The 26016-nt window shown below is 40.4% G+C and overlaps 1 pseudogene; it reads left to right on the top strand.

Annotated features, from left to right (window-relative positions):
• LOC142177138 (pentatricopeptide repeat-containing protein At2g48000-like) overlaps window positions 1–25322 on the top strand; it is a 64728-nt pseudogene extending 39406 nt beyond the window's left edge.
• The last annotated feature ends 694 nt before the right edge of the window (window positions 25323–26016 follow it).

The raw sequence follows: 26016 nt of genomic DNA, 5'->3' as shown, positions 1-26016 counted from the left end.
GGCTTGACCGTTCCCTCTGGGATGATAAGGTGTTGATATGATTCTTTTAATCTTGTGATCTTCGAGAAATTATGTTACTTTGCTGCCGATAAACTATTTTTCGTTATCACACACAATTTCAGAAGGCAACCCGAATCGACATATGATGTGATCCCAAATGATATCGATGACTTCCTTTTCATAAATGGCCATGGTGATAAGACCGAATGGAGCGGTTCCCCGGGTTGGTGAATCATTGGTACATGCCTTTGACATTTGTCACATTTTCGAATAAACTCGTTTGCATCTTTTTCCATGTCGATCCTAGTAATAGCCGGCTCTGATTACCTTTAGAATCAATGATTCGGCACCGGAGTGATTCCCGCAAGTGCCCTCGTGAACTTCCCTCAGAACATACTCGGTGTCTCTTGGTTCTAGACATATTGCTAATGGACCATCGAACATTCTTCTGAACAAGGTTCCATCTTCGGACAAGGTGAATCATGTTGCTTTTGTGCGCAGGGCCCTCGATCCTTTCGGATCTGATGGAACCTTTCTGGTTTTCAAATATCCTATGAACTTATTTCCCCAATCCCAGGTCAAGCTTGTGGAATTTATCTCAGCGTGGCCTTCTCCGACTACTGATCTCATGAGTTGCACGACGACCCCCGAATCGAGCTCGTTGTTTTCGATCGACGATCCTAAGTTTGCGAGGGCATCGGCCTCATTATTCTGATCTCGAGGTATGTGTTGCAGAGTCCGCTCCTTAAACCGGTGCAAAGTTACTTGTAACTTATCTTGGTATCTTTGCATTCGGTCTTCCCTAACTTCGAAGGTTCCGTTAAACTGATTCACTACGAGGAAGGAGTCGCATTTGGCTTCGATCACCTCTGTTCCCAAGCCTTTGGCTAGTTTGAGACCTGCAATCATGACCTCATTGTTAGCCAATTTTACAGTTTTAATAGACTGTCTAACCACGTTGTCGGTGGGTGGTTTTAGTACGATGCCAAGCCCGGACCCCTTCTCGTTCGAAGCACTATCCATGAAGAGGATCCAGATTCCTGAGGAAGTACCCGAATTTATCAATAGTTCTCTTCGACCTCGGGTACTAGGGCTGGCGTGAAGTCATCTACGAAGTCTGCCAAAATTTAAGACTTAATTGATGTTCGGGGTAAATATTCGATATCATACCCGTTGATTTCTATGGCCCATTTCTAGTGCGTCATTCGGTGATTTGAGGCCATGAGTAGCTTCACTTTGGGTATTATGACTTGTACGCGTTGTCGGAATTAAATTTTGAGAAGTTCGGAGTTGATTTAGAAAGACAATTCTAATTTCAGAAGCCTTAAGTTGGAGGAATTGACTAAAGCTTGATTTTTGTGTAAACGACCTTGGAATTGGGATTTGAAGGTTCCAACAAGTTTGTATGATGATTTTGGACTTGGGCGTATGCCCGGAGCGGGTTTTGGATGACCCGGGAGCGTTTCGGTGCCTATTATGGAAGTTGGCATTTTGAAAGAATTTCCTAAATTTGTGTTTAAGTGCATTTCAATGTTATTGATGTCCGTTTGGGATTTCGAGTCTGGGAATAGCTCCGCATGATGATTTCGGTCTTAGAAGCGCGTCCAGAAGTGGATTTGGAGGTCCATCATTTTGGGGTCATTTGGGCGAAAGTTGGAGATTTCGATAATTTTAAGAAGATTAACCGGGAGTAGACATTTTAATATCGGGGTCAGATTCCGATTCCGGAAGTTGGAATAGGTTCGTAATGTCGAATGTGACTTGTGTGCAAAATCTGAGGTCTATCGTACATGATTTGATAGGTTTTGGCATCGATTGTAGAAGTTTGAAGTTTCTAAGTTCATTAAGTTTGAATTGGAGGGTAATTCGTGTTTTTAGCGTTGTTTGATGTGATTTAAAGGCTCGACTAATTTTTTAATATGTTTTGGGATGTGTTGGTATATTTGATTAAGGTCCCGATGGCCTCGGGTCGTTTCAGGATGGTTAAAGGATAGAGTTTGGACTTGGAAGAAATGCTAAGGAAGCTGGTATCTGGTGTAACTGCACCTGCGAGGTTTTGGCCCCAAGTGCGGAGCCGCAGAAGCGGCCAAGATGTTCGCAGAAGCGGTTCTGGCTAGGGAAGGCTGGGACCGCATATGCGGTCATGTTCCGCATAAGCGGGACCGCACCTGCGTGAGGCGCAGATGCGCTATATGGGGCGCAGATGCGTGGATTATTGGGCTGAGCTGGAGCCGCACCTATGATGGAATTTTCGCAGGTGCCGAGCCGCATAAGTGGCTATTCAACTGCAGGTGCGAAGGTCGGGCTGGGTGGAATGTTTTTTTAAAGTGGGGTTTGGGTTTATTTCACCCATTTTTCATTTGGTTGGGCGATTTTTGGAGCTCTTGGAAGGGAGATTTTCGGCATCTATGTCAAGGTAAGTGATTCCCACTTATTGCAAGTTAAATATTTGGATTATATAAGGATTTAGACATGAAAATTTGGTAGAAATTTGGGATTTGGAAGAACAACCTAGAAATTGGTATTTTTTGATTTTGACAACGAATATGGGCATGGAATTGGAAATAAATTATATATTTGAGTTCGTGGGGTTATGGGTAAAGTTTGTCTTCAAATATTTTCGGAATCCGGGCACGTGGGCCCGAGGGTGATTTTTATCGACTTTTCGAACGGAGTTGAAAATTATTGTAAATAGGATTATATTGAGTATTAGAGTATATATTTATGGAATTTCTCATTTATTGACTAGTTTTGGAGCATCGGGCATCGATTTTAGTTGTTTGAAAGGCTTGGGAGCCGGCTATGGAACTCTGGAGCGAGGTAAGTCTCCTTTCTAACATTGTAAGAGGGAATTAACCCCCATAGGTGAAATAATTCAATATGTGCTTCTATTTGTGGGGGGCTACGTACGTACGAGGTGACGAGAGTCCGTGCGTAGCTACTAATATGCTTGTGTCCGGGTAGTCTAGGACCTAGATCATGTTATAATTGTGATGCTTGCATCCTACTTGTTAATTTAAACTGCTTAAATCATATCGAAACTTGGCAAAGAAATTTTTAAAGGTTAAACTCCATCTTCTTGACCGCAAATGAGAATTTGTATTTCTTGAATAGTTGCCATAATAAATCTTGAACTTGGTTGTTTTAAATTGTATTTTCTCTTTTGTGGAGCGGGCCGAACGCCTCAGCAGGTTAAATAGATGCATTTATGGTTCGCGTCGTTCGACCCTCGGCATTGCATAGTTTAAATATTATGTTGGATCGGACCGTACGACCTTGACATGATTTGCACATGATATAGTTTTGGAATTTATAATAATTGATATTGCTTTCATTGGCCAGAGATACAAAACTGTTAAATGACGAAAATAAAATTTGAAAATTTCTTATGAACAAAAGAATTGTTTACTTATTTCATGATATTGTGCTTACAACCGTTCTACGTAATCCATGCCTAATTATATCATTGATATTTTATTTATATCCCATAGTAAGTGTCGAAGTCGACCCCTCGTCACTACTTCTTTGAGGTTCGGCGGGATACTTATTGCGTACGTATTGATTTACGTACTCATACTACAGTTGCTGCAAATTTTTGTGCAGGTGCATATAATTCTAATGGCCTTATGGGCGCAGAGGCGCGGTTATTGCGGGGAATTAGGTAAGCTGCATTCCATGTTACGAGTCCACAGCCAGCAGAGTCTCCTTCAAAATATTTATATTTTCTCCTGCCGGAATTTACATTCCGGACAAATATTATATTTTATTTTGTATTTCTAGTTGAGACTCATGCACATGTGACATCCAGTTTTGGGGTGATTTGGGTTGTCCTGTATTGAAATTGTTAAAACATATTATTATTTACACTGTAGATTCCATCTTTTACTGTTTAATTGAAGAAAAATATGATTTCTAAAATATTAAAAAATGAGAACCAAATTAAGTATTTATTTTTGGCTTGACTGACAGCGGTGTCCGGCGCTATCACGACCTTTAATGGATTTTAGGTAGTGATAACATGGTATTAGAGCACTAGGTTCACTTAGGTCTGACGAGTCATGAGCGAGTCTAGTAGAGTATCGGTACGGAGACGTCTGTACTTATCTTTAAGAGGCTACAGGACTGTTAGGAGAACTTCCCTTCTTGATTCCTCATCGTGCGATTCGATTCCTTTGAGGCTTATGCCCTCATTCCCTTCTTATTCAGTCTTATGCGACGTGAAGCGCTTGTTATTAATTGGGGATTGAGGACTTTTAATGGTACTACAGATGTGGTGCGGGATGTTTCTCCCTGCGTATTTGATTGGGCTATTATTGTCGCCTTGCGGAAGGCTGTTCTGTCATTGCAGCTCTGTATCAGTATTACCTAAGGTTTTGTGGTTTGTCATCGATTATTATGACGATTCGTGCATTGCTATCGCCCCGTTTTTGTGTAATAGTAGGATGCTTGTCTATGCATCGAAGCAGTGAATGACTTGGAAGGAGGTTTACTCAGTGCATGATTCAGAGATCCAGTATTTTATTTCCGGCGAAGGAAAGATAATCGGACTATGAATGTTCAAGTTTGGGTTGACGGAGTAACGAGACTTGGTATTTCAAGCATGGTGGAATTTTCATCTGTGATGTGGTGTCGTCACCCTAGATTAAATGTGTTATGTTCACCGATGTTATGATCTTCATCAATTTGCCTTCGGGGCATTGTAGTTTGAAATAGTGTCGGGGAAGCAGTTGTTAGAGATCACAGTGTGTGGTGGCTTAGTACTTAATCAGTGGTCCAGGTGTTGAGGGCTCAAGGAAGATGATCTTCGGGGAGGTTTAAAGTTGGTGGCGATCTATTGGTTCAAGTGCTACAGAGATAGATATTGAGTTAAGGCAACAACTGGGCAGCGAAGGATGAGGAAGGACATGTGGGAGGTGTCTTGCGGTGGTTAAATTTCTAGAAGGCCAAGTGTGAGAAATAGAAGTTGGGTTATTTCTTGAAAGAGAGGGTTTGACCTAAGTGGGAGAGTGGTACAGCAGCATACAGGTTCTGTGGTAGGATAGCAGCACGTCTTGGGGGAAGTTAGAGTGATTTGGGATTCATGGTGGACAGTGACTAGATCTACGTGCTTGATTTGGAATATTTGCTGCTATATTAAGAATGATTGGGTGCGACAGGAAGGAGTTTCTTGATATGAAAAAGGATACAACATGATTTTGGATTGGAATGTATCGTCGCACGTCTAGTTGATGTCAATGGGAAGTGAACAGGCTTGTATAGCTGGTGAATGAGCACGGGCTTAGGATGGTTTAAGGATTTCATAGTAATGGTACTCAGTGTAGCATTGTTGGAAGGTGTCGGCATGGACTTTCCACATTTGAGTTATCTCCTCTGAGCAGGCTGGCGGTTGCGTTGTGTCGACGAAGCTTTTACGAAGAATTCTACTGGCTATCCAGTAAGAGGTCGAATATGTGAATGTGGCTAGTGATTCAGAATGTTCATGAAATGTTTGACAGGAAGATTTCGAAGAATTTGGCGGGTCGATTGCTCAAGGTCATGTCAGTAAGGAAGAAGGAATCTTGATGGGTTCCAGGGTCATGTAATGGTAGCTTCAAGCATAAGTGGGAGAGCCCTACCGCCTGCGATTGGATTGCATGGTTGTCTACTTGTGAGGTTTCTAGTTATCGGCATATTGGTGGGTTGTTACGACTAAGGAAAGAGAACATCAATGGTGATTTGAGCCAAGGATTCGAGGAATGTGTGCTATAATTGGCCTTATCGATTCATGTTCAGGCTTTGGGAAGGCTCGGAGTTTATGCTTCATGTAGATGTAATGTACAAGGAAAGGAATTCAGCCGGTTGCTTCTTTGAGAGAGTGTTCATGTGCTAGCAAGGCCTTGGAGTTTGATCATAATTGGGAACAAGTCAGAGTGGGTGACTCTCAGCAATGGTTCTAGTGGGTTCAAAGTGCGGTGACTAAGGATTTCGAGCCAGTAGTATGGTTAAGTATTGAGCTTTTGCAGTGGATTATAAAAAGTGGCTTGGAGTGTTCTACATTATCTTCGGTCTGCGGTGTGGCATTGGAGGAATGGGAGAAAATAAATTTGGATTCATAGAGGGATTTTCAGAATGGGTGTACCAGTTGAAGATGCGCATAAGGAGGGTAGGAGATGGTTTGTGGGTTTTGGAGACACCGTGGTCTCGTGAAATAAGGCCACTCAGAATGAGTGCGGATTTGGGTCCATGGGGTTTTGCATGGAGCTATTATTATTTATGGGGCAAGTCCCGAGTAGATTAGAAGAAGTGGCTCGGTTGGTAATGGTTGAATAAGCACGGTTATGGCAGTGGCCAGTTTCTCCAGCGTGAAGTTATACATGTAGTTTGTGGTTGTTCACTTGGGCTTGAGCACCACCACAACTTGGTTGATTTGGGAGGTATTCGATTCATATGGCTTTGTTGTGTAAAGGCATCTCTAGAAGAGTTATGGCAGTTTAAATCATGACATGAGGTTGTATTTTCTGCGGTTTGGGAATTTAGTTGTATGTTGCATTGGTTCTTCTGAAATGAGCTAAGTAAAAGGTTTCTAAATGATGAAGTGTTATCCTATTAGTGGATCAAGGGTTATTATGAAATTCTGGTACTCTCACGTATTGGCATGTTAGGTGTAGTGAGCGACATGGGGAATTGAGAGTTGAGGATCAAGGTTGCGGTTCGGTGATGACAAGAATGTCACGAGCTCGGATGATCAGGGAAGAATTCAGATGGCTAGAATCAACTGGTAATGTCTTTAGCGTCACCTGAGATCGGTGTCCTGTGTAAGAGGCCTTGTGTACTGATTTGCGGCTTCTTGATTCGCTTTACAACATTAGTGTGGTCGGTGGTATGGATGTGCAAACTTGTTACCTGGTGTGGAAGGTCGTGGGATCGTATCCCACGGGAATATTGTATAAGTGTAACATGTAGTCACTTGATTGATTAAATATTTAAACCAAGTATGGAGATTTTGGTACTATCGCTGATGTGAGAGTTTAGGCCTGAAAGGCGCTCTATTCGGTTGATTGTAAATTGTGGAAATTTGTTCCAGATTCGACAGCTGTTCTTGTGTATCATGGGAAAAAGGTCATTGTGGATCCTTGAGAGGGTATTTTCCCAAGCATGGTATGATCAGAATCGGTTTGGGGTCCGTTGATGGGTCCAAATGTGGATGTGTACTCTACACCAGCCTGGGTGTGTTCATTCAGCATAGCATTCCTTATGGAGGAGTATTCGGGTGTTAGATGTTAATTTCGTCGTCAGCTACTTCATATAATACTCTATTGTGCCGTGTGGGTTGTGAGACGGCTTGATTATTTGTACAATGTGTTGAGGTCCCGCGTAGCGGTGGTGTTATGTGAGCGGGATGGCTCTCGAGATGCAGATCATATATCGCACCTTAGTTGTGCTTGAGTTTTATATAGTACGACGCTACTCGTCTCCTCAAGATTTGTATTATGCACTTGGCGTGCTTATGGTTGATATACGGGCATTTCGTAAGGTATAAACATTTTTGGCGTGATGGGTATTTCCCCATTTATTACTATGTGCGGATCGAATGGCATGCCGCCACGAAGATGTTGTTTGGATCGGGTTGCACGCCACAACGGGTATCATGGTTGGATTGAGTTGCACGCCGCAATGGTGTCATGTGTGTATCGGGTTGCACGCCACAATAGTGTGAGGTTGAGTACAGTTCCCTATACCTATTCTTGTGTGTTTTGCTTCTCATTTTCTGAGGAAGGTTCATAACATCTTTTTGGTTGTTTAATTAGTCACGTGGGTTGAGCAGTTCCTTCCCGAGTTCATTTTTCCTTATGTATCACATGCAAGTTTGTGGGTTATTGGCACATGGTGGCATCATATGAGACCTTTGGTAGTGTTTGTGGTGGCTTATTGCCGGAACAACTTATACTGGGTGAGACAAGATTATTGGACCTGGGATCAGTGCGATTGGATTATATGAGGCATATTAAAAAGCAATTATCGTTATTTGGTTCATAATGTGGTAATGGTCCTTGTCAGGAGGAGGGACTCAATGAATTGTCGACTCGTAAGTTGGTTATGAATTTCTACACATCCTTTCTGTTGTGGCAGTATTGCGAGAGTTGAAACGTGACTTATATGCTTCGTGAGGTGCATGTGGGCATCAGATTCGTGGGATTTCGACTTTCATTGTCATAGGATGTTATTATGGTCGTGTGAGTTACACAGTGCATGGTATGAATTCAGTAAATGTATGCAATCATGTATTAGTGCGTCGTGTAGTAATGGATACGGTGTTCGTATGATGGAAACAAACCTCGTAGAGGATTTCAGATGTTGGAATTTGGCTCTAAGGCTTATTTGACTAAATAAAGTGGAAGATCTTCAAATTGGCTCAAGCTAATGTGCTCAACTGAGTAGCGGAAGCACGGGTAGGTGCACGAGGTGTTAAAACGGTGATTTCAGACACGTTCTTAGCACATTAGAGGACGAACGTATGTTTAAGTGGGAGAGAATGTAACGACCTGACCGGTCGTTTTGAGTTCTAGCGCATCATTAGGCGGTTTGAGGCCATGTTTAGCTTCACTTCGGGTATTATGACTTGTACGCGTGGTCAGAATTGAATTTCGAGAAGTTCAGAGTTGGTTTGGAAAGAGAATTCTAATTTCGGAAGCCTTAAGTTAGAGGAATTGACTAAAGTTTGATTTTTGAGTAAACGATCTCGGAATCGGGATTTGAAGGTTCCAACAGGCTTGTATGATGATTTTGGACTTCGGCGTATGCCCGGAGCAGGTTTTGGATGACCCGGAGCGTTTCAGCGTCTATTATGGAAGTTGGCATTTTGGAAAAATTTCCTAAATTTGAGTTTAAGTGCATTTCAATTTTATTGATGTCCTTTTTGGATTCCGAGTTTGGGAATAGCTCCGCGTGATGATTTTGGTCTTAGAAGCGCGTCCGGAAGTGGATTTGGAGGTCCATAGGTCATTTTGGGGTCATTTGGGTGAAAGTTGGAAATTTGGATAATTTTAAGAAGTTTGACCGGGAGTGGACCTTTTGATATCGGGGTCGGATTCCGATTCCGGAAGTTGGAATAGGTCCGTAATGTCGAATGTGACTTGTGTGAGAAATTTGATGTCAATCAGATGTGATTTGATAGGTTTCAGCATCGATTGTAGAAGTTTGAAGTTTCTAAGTTCATTAAGTTTGAATTGGAGGGTAATTCGGTTTTTTAGCGTTGTTTGATGTGATTTAAAGGCTCGACTAAGTTCGTAATATTTTTTGGGACGTGTTGGTATATTTGGTTGAGGTCCCGAGAGCCTCGGGTGGATTCCGGATGGTTAACGGATCGAGTTTGGATTTGGAAGAAATGCTAAGGCAGCTGGTATCTGGTGTAACCGCACCTGCGAGGTGTTGGCCGCAGGTGCGGAGCCGCAGAAGCGGCCAAGAGGGTCGCAGCAGCAGTTTTGGCTGGTGAAGGTTGAGACTGCAAATGCGGTCAAGTTCCGCAGAAGCGGGACCGCACCTGCGCATAAAGAGCCGCAGAAGCGGACGAGCAGATGCGCTACATGGGGCACAAATGCGTGGATTGTTGGGCCGAGCTGGAGCTGCACCTGCGATGGAATTTCCGTAGGTGCGGAGCCGCAGAAGTGGCTATTCGACCGCAGGTGCGAAGGTCGGGCTGGGCGATTTTTCTTTTCACCCATTTTTCATTTGGTTGGGCGATTTTTGGAGCTCTTGGAAGGGAGATTTTCGTCATCTATGTCAAGGTAAGTGATTCCCACCCATTTCAAGTTAAATACTTGGATTATATAAGGATTTAGACATGAAAATTTGGTAGAAATAAGGGATTAGGAAGAAAAACCTAGAAATTGGTATTTTTGGATTTTGATCACGAATTTAGGCATGAAATTAGAAATAAATTATATATTTGAGTTTGTGGGGTTATGGGCAAAGTTTGTCTTCGAAAATTTTCGAAATCCGGGCACGTGGGCCTGAGGGTGATTTTTATCGACTTTTCGAACGGAGTTAGAAATTATTGTAAATAGGATTATAATGAGTATTAGATTATATATTTATGGAATTACTCATTTAGTGACTAGTTTTGGAGCGTTTGGCATCGATTTAAGTTGTTTGAAAGGCTTGGGAGCTGGCTATGGAACTTCGAAGCGAGGTAAGTCTCCTTTCTAACCTTGTAAGAGGGTATTAACCCCCATAGGTGAAATAATTCAATGTGTGCTTCTATTTGTGGGTGCCTACATATGCACGATGTGATGAGAGTCTGTGCGTAGCTACTAATATGTTTATGTCCGGGTAGTCTAGGACCCAGATCATGTTATAATTGCGATGCTTGCATCCTTCTTGGTAAAGGAATTTTAAAAGGTTAAGCTCCATTATTCTTTACCGTAAATGAGAATTTGTATTTCTTGAATAGTTGCCTTAATAAATCTTGAATTTGGTTGTTTTAAATTGTATGTTCTCTTTTGTGGAGCGTGCCGAACGCCTCGTCAGGTTAAATAGATGCATCTATGGTTCGCGCCGTTCAACCCTCGGCAGTGCACAATTTAAATATTATGTTGGATCGGGCCGTACGACCTCGACATGATTTGCGCATGATATATTTTTGGAATTTATAATAATTGATATTGCTTTCATTGGCCCGAGATACAAAAATGTTAAATGACGAAAATAAAATTTGGAAATTTCTTATGAACAAAAGAATTGTTTACTTATTTCATGATATTTAGCTTACAGCCGTTCTACGTAATCCATGCCTAATTATATCATTGATATTTATTTATAGCCCATAGTAAGTATCGAAGTCGACCTCTCGTCACTACTTCTTCGAGGTTAAGCGGGATACTTACTGCGTACGCGTTGATTTATGTACTCATACTACACTTACTGCACATTTTTGTCTAGTGGCCTTGTGGGCGCATAGGCGCGGTTATTGCGGGGATTTAGGTAAGATGCATTCCACGTTACGAGTCCGCAGCTAGCAGAGTCTCCTTCAGAATATTTATATTTTCTCCTGCCCGAATTTGCATTTCGGACAGATGTTGTATTTTATTTTGCATTTCTAGTTGAGGCTCATGCACTTGTGACACCAGGTTTTGGGGTGATTTGGGTTGTCCTGTATTGAAATTGTTATAAAATATTATTATTTACACTGTAGATTCCATCTTTTACTGTTTAATTGAAGACAAATATGATTTCTAAAATATTAAAAAATGAGAACTAAATTAAGTATTTAGTTTTGGCTTGCCTGACAGCGGTGTCCGGCGCCATCATGACCTTTAATAGATTTTGGGTCGTGACACATTTGGCCAACTGTCCCGAAAGCTCGGGTTTATGCAAAATATTTCGAAGGGGATAAGTTGTCACAACACATATGGGGTGACATTGAATGTATGGTTTTAGTTTCCTAGAGGCTCTTATTAAAGCGAGCGCCAATTTTTCTAGATGGGGATATCTAGTTTCGGCCTCACCTAAGGTCCGACAGACATAATAAATGGGAAATTGCATACCTCATTCTTCTTAGACTACGGCTCCACTTACCGCTACCTCCGACACTTCCAAATATAAGTAAAGATGTTCGTTTGCCCTTGGCGTGTGAAGCAGCGGCGGGCTCGATAAGTACCGTTTAAGTGCTTCCAAGGCTTGCTGGCATTCCGAGGTCCATGTGAAATTATTTTTCTTTTTTAGCAACGAGAAAAATCGATGGCATTTATCGGAGGACCTCGAGATGAATCGCCCCAAGGCGGCCATGAGCCCAGTTAACCTCTGCACAGCCTTTACGCTGTCTACCACCGTGATGCCATCGATAGCTTTGATCTTGTTGGGATTAATCTCGATTCCTCGGTTAGATACCATGAACCCGAGAAATTTGCCTGACCCGACCCCGAATGCGCATTTTTCTAGGTTCAGCTTCATGTTGTATTTCTTCAATATACTGAGAGTTTCTTGCAAGTGTTTTAAATGGTCCTCTGCTTGAAGGAACTTAACTAGCATGTCATCAATGTAAACTTCCATAGATTTCCCTATTTGTTCTTCGAACATCCGATTTACTAGGCATTGATAAGTGGCACCATCATTTTTTAATCCAAATGGCTTTACATTGTAGCAGTAGGTACCATATTTAGTGATGAACGAAGTCTTTTCCTGATCATCTGGGTTCATTTGTATTTGGTTGTATCCGGAATAGGCATCGAGAAAACTGAGGATCTCGTGGCCGGTCATGGCATTGATCATGCGATCGATATTAGGCAAAGGAAAAGAATCCTTGGGGCATGCTTTATTTAGATCCTTGTAATCTATACATATTCTGAGTTTGTTTCCTTTTTTCGGGACTACTACCACGTTTGCTAACCATTCGGGGTATTTCACCTCACGAATGGACCCTATTTTAAGAAGCTTGGTTACCTCATTTTTGATGAAAACATGTTTAACTTTAGACTGGGATCTCCTTTTTTGCTTCACCGGATGGAACTTCGGGTCCAAGCTTAGTTTATGTGTGGTGATTTCCGGAGGGATCCCTGTCATGTCAAGATGGGACCAAGCGAAATAATCCATGTTAGCTATAGGAAATTGAATAAGCTTTTCCCTGAGACCGGGATTTAACCGAGTGCCCAGGTATACTTTTCGTTTGGGCAGATGTTCGACTAGTATGATTTGATCTAGCTTTTCGACCGTTGATTTGGTAGCATCAGAATCATCGGGGACTATAAAGGATCGAGGGACCCCATAAGCATCATCTTCGTCAGTCCTCTGCTTCTCCGGTTGTATCGAGGCCAACATTTGTGATTGCTATTTGGTCTCTCGTTTTTCCTTCAAATTTGACCCCTTTATCAAGGAGGGTGTAGATATCGGAATTACTTCATCAATGGCAAACATTTCTTTTGCAGTGGTTGCTCCCCGTAAACCGTTTTGATTCCCTCTGGTGTTGGGAATTTCAGGACCTGGTGAAGAGTCGAAGGCACTGCTCTCATGTTGTGGATCCATGGTCTCCCGAATAGGGCGTTATATCTCATGTCACCTTCAATCACATTGAACTTCATCTCTTGAATGGTCCCGGCCACGTTTACTGGCAAAGTTATCTCGCCCTTATTTTTCCTATTGAACTCTCTGTTAAGAACTCTCGAAGGTGCCCTTCATTGAATAACCGGGCTACTTCTTCTCTTAATTGCCTACAATCTTCCGTTCTGTGTCCATGGGTGCCATGATACTTTCATATTTGACTAGGATTTCTCTGTGCTGGATCGGTCTGCAGAGGTTGAGGCCATTTAGTATCTTTGATGCGTCCGATAGCTGATACGATGGTGTATACATTAATATTAAAGTTGTATTCTAACAATCACGGTGCTTCCTTAGGTCCGGTATGCCTGTCAAAACCATTCTTGCTAATTATCCCTCGAGAGCCTTGGCCTCGATCACTTCTCCTTTCACCTCGTACGGAATTGTGCCCAGTTCCATTGCCCCTACGATCTCTATTATACGGCTGGTATCGATCCCTGTTCGACCTCTGTTCTTGGTCGACGTCCCCTTTGATAATGGATCCAAAAGGAGCCCCCAGCTAGTCGTCTTCAACTCTAATCTTTGATTGATATCGATTATATATATCGGTCCAAGTAATAGCTGGGTACTCAATCAAGTTCTACTTCAATTGTTGTGAAGCCACCGAGCTCCGTTCATTTAGTCCTTGGGTGAAAGCTTGAACGGCCCAATCGTCGGTGACCGGTGGTAGATCCATTCGTTCCATTTGGAAAGGAGATACAAACTCTCTGAGCATCTCATTATCTTTCTGACTTACCTTAAAAAGGTCCGACTTCCTAGTCTCGACCTTTATGGCTCCGGCGTATGCTTTTACAATAGAATTTACAAGCATGGCAAAAGAATCGATAGAGTTAGGTGGTAAATTATGATACCATATCATTGCTCCCTTTGACAGGGTTTCCCCGAATTTCTTCAGTAACACGGATTCGATCTCGTCGTCCTCTAGATCATTCCCTTTAATGGCACATGTGTAAGAGGTGACATACTCGTTGGGGTCGGTCGTTCTGTTATACTTAGGAATCACGGGCATGCGAAACTTCTTGGGGATCATTTTGGGAGCCTCGCTCGGGAGGAAGGGCTTTTGTACGAATTATTTGGAATCCAAACCCTTCAATATTGGTGGTGCCCCCGGGATATGATCAACCCTGGAGTTATAAGTTTCCACTTTCTTGTCATTTGCTTCGATCTTATTTTCCCCTGACTCTACCTGCTTTGTCAATTCCTCGAGAATTTTTTTGATTTCGGGGTTAGTCCCCGATTCTTTTTCATTTGATCTTACCACGGCTGGCCCGTTCTGTGGGTGATTTTTTGAGGTGGACCAGGCTCAGCCCTGCTTGGTGCCTGGGTTTGGCTCTGCAATTGAGCTATTGCCACCTGTTGAGCTTGCACCATTTCGAAGATCATTCGTAGGCTAATCCCGTCTTCTCCAATATTTTGGTTATTTCGAACCGCAGATCGGGTTCCACCATAGATGCTATTTTCGGGACCAGAATGTTGGATTGCTTCGATGGCCACATATGAATTAATGTCAATTGGATCCACGGCCTGAGTCCCAACGGGGTCAGTGTGTGGCCCCAGATCACCCGGCGTCATGTTGTTATTCTCGCCTTGGTGGCCAGATTCATTGTCGATACGTAGGGGCAGTAATTGAGAGTTCGTCATTTTTATCCTGAAATCAAAGATACTTCCAAGAGCGAGTGTAAAATAGTGTATTTTGCAGAGATTTATATCAAATAATCACTATTATCCTTAACCCCACGGTGGGTGCCAAACTATTTACCCTAAAAAAATGGATAACAATTAAATTTATATGTGGCTCTAAGGATACGTGATATAACTTGATACAAATCGGGAAAATATATAAATATATATCAGTACTATCATTAGCTACAAAAGAGATAAATGCAAACCAAATAAATCAATTAGCTTTTGCCCTTTAATTCGGTCACCTTCCAAACAAGTAAGGATTCAACTGATGTAAGAACAGAGTAACAAGATAATCAAGCGTTCAAAGAAGATAATGTGTTGTTTTTTATTGCTTTCCGAATGTCCTACAAATGATCAAAACCCCCTTTATATAGTGGAAAAGTCCTACTTTATTTATAATTCTTAATACAAAAGGAATTCTATGATAGATTAATTATTTGGCCTTTCCTTGATATGCACCGGAATGTTCGCCAAGATTCTCGCCCAAATTACGGATATACCGGCTTTATTGTTTTCTTGTTCGATTTCAATCTTGACCGATCATGCACTTGATCGGTTTCTATTTTGCTCGGTCTCAATCTTGGCCCATATTGACTGGTCTCTATTCTGCTCGGTCTCAGTCTTTGCCCATATTGACCGGTCTCTATTCTGCTTGGTCTCAATCTTGGCCGATCTTGACCGGTCTCTATTCTGCTCGGTCTCAATATTGACCGATCTCGACCTGTCTCTACTTTGCTCAGTCTCAATCTTGACCGATCTTGATCTTGGTCGGTCTTTAGGTCACGAGTTCGGCAACCTAACTTCGTATCATAGCTCGATATTACACGAAGTTGAACCTTGATCTATCATGTTCCAGTCTCGATTAATCATATGAAGGGCAAGCTCAATTTTGACCATATACAATGATTATTTTGGTCTTACCGAAATTAATTATTTGTCAATTATAAACTACATAAAAACTCTGTTAACCACCAATCTCTGAAATAAAAAAACGATAAAAAAATTATATAAATGGAATCATGGTCAAAGAGGACTTGTGGCACTGCAAAAGTCAATTGAATTTGGACCTCATAGAGTGATTTGTGTGAGTTTTTTTATGATAATATTATGTAAATTAGGCGTGAAAATAATAATGGAGTTGAGTTTGTGGATGTGACAAAAATGATGCGTTTCTCTTCATTTGGCAATATTAGATGATTCTCTTTTCGGTTAATCAATAGTAATTTCATGTCATTCTACTAGCACAATTGAAGAAATGCCTTGTATGCCTGTACTTTATTATGTATTTCTTCTCATTGCCTTTTACATTAAGACCAAATGTTAAGTCTATGATCGCTGCTATTTTTCTTGTTGAGGAAGTAACATACTTTGACTGTTTTCTATCAGGCTTTTGACCGGAGAAGAAGTCAATTGGATTACTGGACTCCCATGACAGCTGATGATAGCGTCCTAGGAAGCTCAATCCTATTCAAGGACAAGGATGAAATTTTAGAATCTCAAATAGGACCTTTAATAAGATCTCAAGCTAAAAAGTTATAAAATAAGGTCATTGGACTTCAGGAGCAAATAAAGAAGTTGTTAGATGGGAAGAAGAGCTCAAGAATAAAGGATATGAGTTGTCTAGGTATTATAATTATTTTATGGTCCAAATTCATGTCCAAGAAGAGGTGGATTAAATCCCAAGAGACATCCTAGATCTGAAGAACGTCCAAATCAGGCCGCTGTTGGAGCTATTTGGCACCTAAAATGTGCCCACATTTTCAGCCCAAAAAGTCCTACATAAAGCCACATTTTTATAACATAGAAAGGACTCACTTGATGTGCAAGAAGGGTAAAATAGGCACTCTAGAATTTGAGTGCAAGTTGGTGCTAAGTTGCTTGCAAATTTCCTTCAAGATTTTCAAGATCCTTCAATGCTAGATTGGTTTAACTTATTTTCATATATTCTTTTACTAGATTTATTGCTTTTCTAGGTAGTTCAGGTTATGTTTTCTTTTTCCTAAAATTATTGGAGTTACTTTCCAAAATTGACTTGGTTTTTATTTCCTAGTATTTTTTCTTTCCTAAGGTAGTTGGACTTGTTGTCCAAAGTAGTTTAGAACTCTATTTCCTTGTGTTTTAGGCTCAATTTAGTGACCCCTTACCTATATCAAGTGGTGTCTTATTTGTTTTTGTACTTTAATTATATAGACTAATATAAATAAAAATTGTGAGATTTTTCTTGCACTCTTATGTGTGGCTACTCTTAAATATATTATTCAACAATCAATACTAACTTAAGGTGGTAAGATGAATTTTTCGAAATCTTAAATCACTTCTAGGTATTCAAAAAAGGTGATAAGTTTAGGCTTATTGTTGTTCTTGTTATTTCAAAGAGTCGGGTTTTACAATTTATCTCTTATTTTTAATTCTCTATCAAAGGCGATTAGTTATTCGTTAGCTAATTGTTGTTGTTAGGATTCAAGTTCAAGAATAGACTTTTTGAATTCAAGAAACTCTTTCCTGAATTCATTCTATCTTTAATTTTTATCTTCTTTTTCATTCCCTATTTTCTTTTAGCTTTCGCACGTTTCTTCATTTTTTTTATTTTTCTTTAGTAATTCTTGAATCCCCTATTGTGTTGGAAGTATTCCAAGGCTATTGTTGTGGTTGAAATGTTAAAGGATGTTGATCTTGCAGCTGAACTATTCAAAGAGGCTTCTAACAAGTAACTCAAGTCCACCTCTTTATATAATGCCCTTATGACTGCTAGTTATATGTTCAATGGTTTGGCTATAAAGTATCAATCAGTTTTTCGGGACTTGAAGAGGGAAGTGATGCAAACGAGAATGGCTTCAGCTTGCGTGCCATGTAAAAGGAGCTTAAATAGTTGTACCTACCCGTTAGGAGTTAGTTATTAACGGATAGAATGAAAGTTGTTAAGTGAGCAGTTTAGTCCCTCTAGGTTTCTTAAAGCAAGTTTTATATATTGTAATTAGGTCCATAGATTTATTCTAATTCAACACTTATAGCCCCTGTCAGAAGTAGTTTTAAGTTTTGTTTTGTAGTGAGTAGTGGAGCCTATATGTAAGTATCATTGAGTTTCATATGATATATTGAAAAACCTTTTTTAGTTTTGCCCTAATTTTACTTCTTAGCTTCTTTTCCTTTTCCTTTACTGTTTCATTGCCGCCGTAGGAATCAGTGGTATTAGAGCATCTTCTTGGCTCTGTGGGAAACCATGGCTGGATAATCCAATGAGGTTATGGAGATGCTACAAAAGATGTCTACAGATATGTCTAGCTTCACAGCTCGTCAAGATCAGCTCGAAGCTTTTCAAGTGCAGACCTACAAAAACCATGAAGAAGTTGTCAACGACTTGAGAGAAGTGCTTAATGAGGTTATACATGGTAGCAGAATACCTAAACGTGGCAAGGACACAAATCCATAAGGCTGTGAGTTGTTTTCTCCTAGTGATCTTCCCCTTAGTATAGGAGAAATGGCAACACCCAACTCCATGGGAGGTACTTGCTCAGTTTCAGCAAGTGTTTCACTACCTAGCAGTACTCCGACCTCAAACCTTATACCCCCTGCTCGAAATACAGTTGTGGGAGTAAATTGGACTTCTCTCGGACTTTTGACTCAAACACAGCTGAACCCTAGCTTACAGAACCCCAACACAACAATGAGAACCCAGCCTGCTTCCTTACTCTCCTCAGCCCAGAACTCTACCAGCTCCCTCTTATCTTCCCCCTGAAGCTAACAGAAATCATTATACTCAACCTTATCAGCATTCTAACACCCCCAATCGAGTTCAATATCCTTACAACCCCTATAATCAACCATCACACTACCCTTTAGCCTACCAAGTATCCAACACACATATAACCTCATATATATACCACCAAGTTCCTTATGAGTCACTCCCTAACCTATCCCAAAACATACCTAGAAACAACCCATGGAAAGCTGCCACTCATCCACCAAATACTCCCTTACCAACACTTTCATTTAATAATTATGCTAAGGTTGAATTTCTAAGGTTCAATGGTGAGGACTTGAGGACATGGCTGTATAAAGTGGATCAATTCTTCTCTGAGGAAGATATTACTATACAGCAGAATCTGAAATTAGTGTTTATGCACTTTGAGGGTAATGCCCTACAGTGGCATTTTGGATACATGAGAAGCAGAGGTCAAATGCCCCTTCCTACATGGGATGAATATATTTGGGCATTATGTGACAGCTTTGGTGCAGAATACACTGATCCCATGACTGAAATAATGAATGTTAAGCATACAGAAACTGTGAAAAAGTACCAACAAGCATTCAATAGTGTGATGACTAGGTTGGATATATCAATAGGGCATGCCATTAGTATCTTTATCAACAACCTTAAACCAGAGCTGAGCAATGCTGTCAGAGTGGGGGAACCCAAGCACCTTTCCCTAGGCTTACTACTTGGCTAGGTTACAGGAAGCCAACTTTGCAGCTCAAATCAAAGTCATTAGGAATTTAAGCTCAGGATCTTCTATGAGTAGAGGATTAAGTGGACTCCATTCTAATAATTGAAAAAAAGATGGCTCTTCAGGTTTCAAGAAACCCCCTGCTGCCAGAATGGATCCCAACAGAAGGAGGAGATTGACCCCTGCTTAGATGGATGAGACGAGGGCAAGAGATTTATGCTTCTTTTGTGATAAGAAGTTTATTCCTGGCCATAAATGCAAGGCCAATACACATATCTATTCATTGGAGCTGGGGCCTATAGAGGAAGTGGAGGAGAAGGAAGCAGATGAGGAAGAGGACTTGGAAGTAGCAGAAGTCAATGAAGAAGTGGTGGAAGATACAACTGAGAGTTGTGCCATATTATTGCAAGCACTCAATGGCACACCCGGATACCAAACACTCAGGCTTAGGGGGTTTACTGAGCAGAAGCCATTAGAGATTTTTATTGATTGTGGATCCACCCACAACTTCATTGATGAAGATACAGCAAAAAAGTTGGGTTGCAAGATCAGCAAGATCAAGCCACAATTAGTGTAAGTAGCTGATGGTAGAGAGGTACCTACAGAGAAAATCTGTAAAGGATTTCAGTGGCTCATACAAGGTGCAGTGTTCCAAGGTGACTTCCTGGTCTTCCCTATTGGCAACAGTGACATTGTATTGGGCATTCAGTGGTTGTATCCATTGGAAGACTTCAAGTTCAATTTCGAAAAGCTAATAATGGAGTTTGAACATGAGGGCAAATTACAGACTCTACAAGAAATCCAACCTAAACTCAAGGTTGTTCAGTCCAAGGCTTTGGAGAAGGTTGATGGAAATGAATCAAGGTTCTTTATGGTAAAGGTTAGAGGTGCAAAGGAAGAAGAATCAAATGTTGAAGGAGTTGAAAGTATTTAGGAACCAAGTCCAATCACTGAGGTCCTAAAGCAATATGACATGGTGTTTGGAGAACCAACTCAACTTCCCCCCTTTAGAGGTGTGTTTGATCATCACACACCTTTATTGGAGGGTGCCTCTCCAACCAATGTTGGGCCTTATAGGTAATCCCCTGTACATAAAGATGTCATTAAGAAATTGGTACAAGAGATATTAGTACAAGGGATAATATATCATAGTTCAAGCCCCTATACATCACCTGTGGTCTTAGTAGGAAAGAAGGATGGGGCATGGAAGATGTGTATAGTTTATAGAGCCTTTAACAAAATGACTGTCAAAGACATATTTCCTATCCCTTTTATTGAGGAGTTGTTGGATGAATTATGTGGTTCTCAAATATACTCTAAAACATACCTCAAGGAAGGATACCATCAAATCAGAATGGCACCTAAAGATGTGGCCAAAACTGCTTTTAGAATACATTCTGGGTATTATGAATACCTGGTTATGCCTTTTGTGCTGACCAATGCTCCTTCAAGCTTTGAAGGACTAATGAATCACATCTTTCAAGCATATTTGAGGAAGTTCATTCTTGTGTTCTTTGATGACATTTTAATCTACAGTAAGAGCTTAGAGGAACATGTACAGCATCTTAAGATTGCCTTTGATCTGTTGATGCAACATCAGTTATTAGCAAAGAAGAGCGAATGTGTGTTTGGGACAGAAAGAGTTGTGTATTTGGGGCACTAGGTATCCTCACAAGGAGTGTCAACTGATCCTAGAAAGGTGGAGGCAGTGAAGAATTGGCCTGAACCAAAAACTATTATCCAACTTAGGGGATTTCTGGGATTAGCTGGGTATTATAGGAGGTTTATACAAGGGTATGGCATCATTAGTAAATCTCTTACCGATCTTCCCAAAAAAGATAGTTTTTGCTGGACTAAGAAGGCTGAGGAAGACTTTGACAAGCTGAAACTAGCCTTAACTACAACACATGTTCTAGCCCTACCCAACTTCTCATTAACCGTTATGGTTGAAACTGATGCCTGCAATGTAGGCATTGGTGCTGTGTTGATGCAACAATGCCAACCAATTGCCTACCTCAGTAAAGGGTTATCCACTCAGCACCAGTCCCTATCAGTTTATGATAAAGAGCTGTTAGCTTTGGTCATGGCAGTAAACAAATGGTCTCAGTATCTGACATTGAAACCTTTCATTATTAAAACAGACCAAAAGGCTCTTAAGTTCTTGCTAGAACAGAAGTTACACACAGGCAATCAGCTGAAGTGGATAACCAAATTAATACAATATGACTTTGAGATTGAATACAAAAAGGGTAAGGAAAACAAGGCTGCATATGCACTCTCCAGAATTCCACTAATTGAGCTGTCATCCATGACACTCTCAACTGTGAAAACTGACTTGTTAGAATCTATTATGAAAAGTTAGGAGTTAGATGATGAACTAAAGGCAGCAATCCAGGTCCTCAAGAATAAGGGTTCCAATGATAGAGGTTACACCTTCATACATGAGCAACTAAGAAAGAATGGTAAGTTGGTGGTAGGGCCTGACCCACAACTAAGGAAGGAGATCCTAAAGTTGTGGTACAATTCCACTATTGGGGGGGCATTTAGGAATGGACAATACTTAAAGTAGGGTATCTTTTTTATTCTATTGGAAGGGAATGAAATAGGAAATTCTAGACCTTGTGAAGAGTTGTGATACATGTCAGAGGCACAAGTATGACAATGCCCCTTACCCAGGATTTCTACAACCTCTGAAAATACCTGTTGCAACCTAGAGTAGCATAAGTATGGACTGCATATAAGGGCTACCCAAGTCCAAGGGAAATCAATTATTTGGGTAGTAGTGGATAGGCTCTCAAAGTATGCTCATTTTATAGGTTTATCTCATCCTTATTCTGCCAATGAATTGGCCAAGATTTTCATGAAGCAGGTTTATAAGTTGCACGGGCTGCCAGAAAATATTATAAGTGATAGAGATCCTATCTTTACAAGCAAGCTTTGGCAAGAATTGTTTGTCATGTTAGGAGTGAGTCTTAACACTTCCACAGCTTACCACCCTCAAACAGATGGCCAAACTGAGGTAGTTAACAGGTGTGTGGAGACTTATTTGAGATGCTTTTGCTCAGACTCTCAAAAGGATTGGATGTACTACCCAAGAGCAGCTGAGTTGTGGTACAATACCACCTTTCATTCTGCCGTCCAGCGTACACCATATGAAGGCTTATATGGTCAATCTCCTCTCTTGCACTTGCCTTATGCTATTGGAGATTCAAGCATGGAGGAAGTAGATAGAAGCTTACTCACGAGAGAGTTCAAGGTACAACTTCTTAAATACCACCTTAAGAGGGCTCAACAAAGGATGGAGAACCAAGCAAATAAGTATAGGTCGGACAGACAATTCAAAAAGGTGACTGGGTGTATGTTAAGATTCAACCATATAGGCAAATCACCATGTCAGGAGGGCAATTCTCTAACCTTTCAGCTAGGTATTACGAGCCTTACCAGATATTACAGAAGATTGGGAATGTTGCCTATAAACTCTCCCTTCCTCCGCAACTATTGCTACATCCTACCTTTCATGTTTCCCAACTCAAGAAATGCCATGAATTACCAGAAACAACCTCACATCCCCCTATAATTGAATTGTCCAGCCCTTACTGTCCCCAACCACACAAAATCTAAAAGAGGCGTATGATCCAAAAGGGAAACAAGGTTGTGGCGCAGGTTCCAGTACAATGGGACCAACTGCCACCTGATCGAGCTACATGGGAGGACTATTCAGCCTTGAAGACTCGCTTTCCCCTTTTCCTTCCTTAAGGACAAGGAAGCTTTCAAGGGAGAGGAACTGATGCAAACGAGAATGGCTTCAGCTTGCGTGGCATATACAGGGAGCTTAAATAGTTGTACCGAGCCGTTAGGAGTTAGTTATTAACGGATAGAATAAAAGTTATTAAGTAAGCAGTTTAGTCCCTCTAGGTTTCTTAAAGCAAGTTTGATAAATTGTAATTAGGTTCATAGATTTATTCTAATTCGATACTTATAGCCCCTGTCAGAATTAGTTTTAAGATTTGTTTTTGTAGTGAATAGTGGAGCCTATTTGTAAGTATCATTGAGCTTCAGATGATATATTGAAAAACCCTTTTTAGTTTTTGCCCTAATTTTACTTCTTAGCTTCTTTTCCTTTTCCTTTACTGTTTCATTGCCGCCGTAGGCATCAGGAAGCAATATGTACTCCAACTATTGTAACATACAATATACTTATCTTGGTGTTTGGTAGATTAATGATGATAGCTCACATGGAAGGAAACCTTACGGGAAATAAATGATTTGAATATATATATCCTCCCAAATGTTAGTTAATACAACAATTTAATTGCTGGGTATATCATAGCATGAATATGGGGATAATGTGGAGAAGACGTATAGAATAATGAAGGCAGGAGGTATCAAACCTGATCTTACTACTCATTTATTGATGCTTCGAGGATATGCACATTCTGGTAAGTTGGATATATAAGATGGAAGAAATCTATGAGCATGTCAAAGGTGATGCTCATCAGTACGTACGAGATCCCATTAATTCGATCTATGATATGTGCTTACAGTAAAAGTTCAAAAGATTGAGGAGTTGATAGAAAAAGATGTTTATAGACCTTGGTTGAATGTCATATATATTAATCTGTCTGTATGCTACGGAGGATTTATTAATTAGAGGAGATGGAAAATTTGATAAATGAGGCATTTAAACGTAACGCATCTGTGACAACAGTTGGTTGGAAATTATATATGCAGGTCCCTTTACCACTGCAAGATGGTTATATATATATATATATATATATATATATATATATGTATGTATGTATGTATGCATCACAAATGCGACTCATTGAAATGGAGCGAGTTCTTGGGTAGATGGATAAAGTGAATTTGGACTGTTCAAAGAAAACGTTTTGGATATACATATATTACTTATATATACGTGGGACATAGATATGGAATTCCTATGAATGGATGAACTTGGTAATTCATATTTCAAATTCCTCCTGGCATCTTGCTATGGAGGTCTAATGCTGTTGGAATTTGATGAAGCCAGTTGACACTTTTATTTACTTCTCCGACAGGCTAAAAAATCAAGCGATGGAAGCTGTTGCAAATGCAGCCTCATGAATATTTGCAGAGTTTTTCATAGTTGCACTTTAGTCCTAAAGATTATAGTAGCTTTTACTTTTACCCCTGAAGTTAGCTTTTTATATATTTTCTCTTTTCTTTAAATACTGATGTAAGGCACTTTTAGGAGCATGTTGAATGAAAATTGAGTCTTTTGTTTTCTCTGCATTTTCTTTCCTTCTTTTCTAGTTCTTGTTTTTCTTTCTCATGATGATTCCAATGTGGGAATTGTTACAATTGGTATCAGAGTCAACGATTCTCGGCTATTCATCGGTGTTAATGGCAGAGTCCAGTGGAGGTACGAATCAGTTGGAGCAACAGATTCAAGCTTTTATGGACAGATCGAATAAAAGATTGTAACATATCAAAGAATGGTATCAAAGTCGTTTCTGGACAATCCTTAGTCCACAAAATCAATATTACCTTCAAAGGTCGGAGAGTGATCAGCGGGTTTCCGGCTACCCGTATGCATATAATCAGTATCCTGGTACTAATCAAAATTTCTATCGAGATTCATGTGGTAATTTGACTGGTGGATTCGCTAACCCAACTGATAGAGGATGGAATTATCTCCATTCACCCACAAGTGCTTACTCTTACCAAGTTCCATGTACTTATAAGATTGACAATAACAATCAGGGTTTCTATTTCGTTCAATTCTATGATGGTTCAGTGGTGTTGATGACTGTCGCTGGGTTAGATAGCTTACTGAACTTAGGTGCTAAGTATGTGGAGACTAATTGCTCGCATACAGATTTTCAACCACTTAAAGAACCTCTAGATTCAATAGGTGGAATCAAAATGGGTTATGATTATTTGGAGACTGGTCACCCTCCAATGGAAGATGGAGATTCAGTAATGAAATATATAGAAAACAATGAAGATCAGGTGTTTGACAAATTGCAACAGCCGCTGGCACTGTTGAACGCCACCACTGGTTTCTTGGTAGTTAAGGATGAAGATGTTGAGGAGAAAAAATCAGAGGAAGACCAGATGTTGATGAAAGTTCTCGCATAAATGAAACTCTGAAAATTAGCCGTAATGAAGTCACAACTTGAGATGTAAGTCATGTGATTCCATTCTCCACCAATTACATGCTTGTCTTTGCCATTAAAGACCAAAATTCTTTGAAACTAGATAACGAAGATAAGGAAAAGCCCTCAGCAATAGAAAATGAAGGTTCTGAAGTTTCTAAAAATAAGGTATGCAAGGTGTTTGATGAATGTCCTCAAAGAAACGATACTGAACTACAAGCTGAGTTTTGGTCAACTAGAAAGAAGAAGGATGTTAGAAATACAAAAAACATGGTACTTGAAGTTGTAAGGTTATCCATAGTAGATGCCTTAAAGAATTTTGATGTGAGAAATGATGGGAATTTTACTTTACTTGAGTTAGGTCAACTGTTGCATGTTTTATGTGTGAACACCAGTCATGATTCATCTAAAATTATGGAATATTCCTTGTTTGCTTAGCATTCCAATTTCGGTATGGTTGAAGATGTTTATCATCTTTCTAAAAATCTGGGAATGTGGAATACATGATTGATTGTTTGCGCTCAACAGTATCGAGAATCACTAATTAATGGTACTACGAGCAATCCCATGTTTCTTTTCTTCAGTGACTTACTTTGTTTTTGGTCCAAAGGTTTTGCGGATATTTGTGGTTGGTTAGGAAATAGTGGAACATCATCTATTGATTCCCTATGCACTGA

The sequence above is a fragment of the Nicotiana tabacum genome, chromosome 23 (assembly GCF_000715075.1).
Source record: "Nicotiana tabacum cultivar K326 chromosome 23, ASM71507v2, whole genome shotgun sequence".
NCBI classification, from domain to species: domain Eukaryota; kingdom Viridiplantae; phylum Streptophyta; class Magnoliopsida; order Solanales; family Solanaceae; genus Nicotiana; species Nicotiana tabacum.
This window is presented reverse-complemented; position numbering and strand designations above follow the sequence as displayed.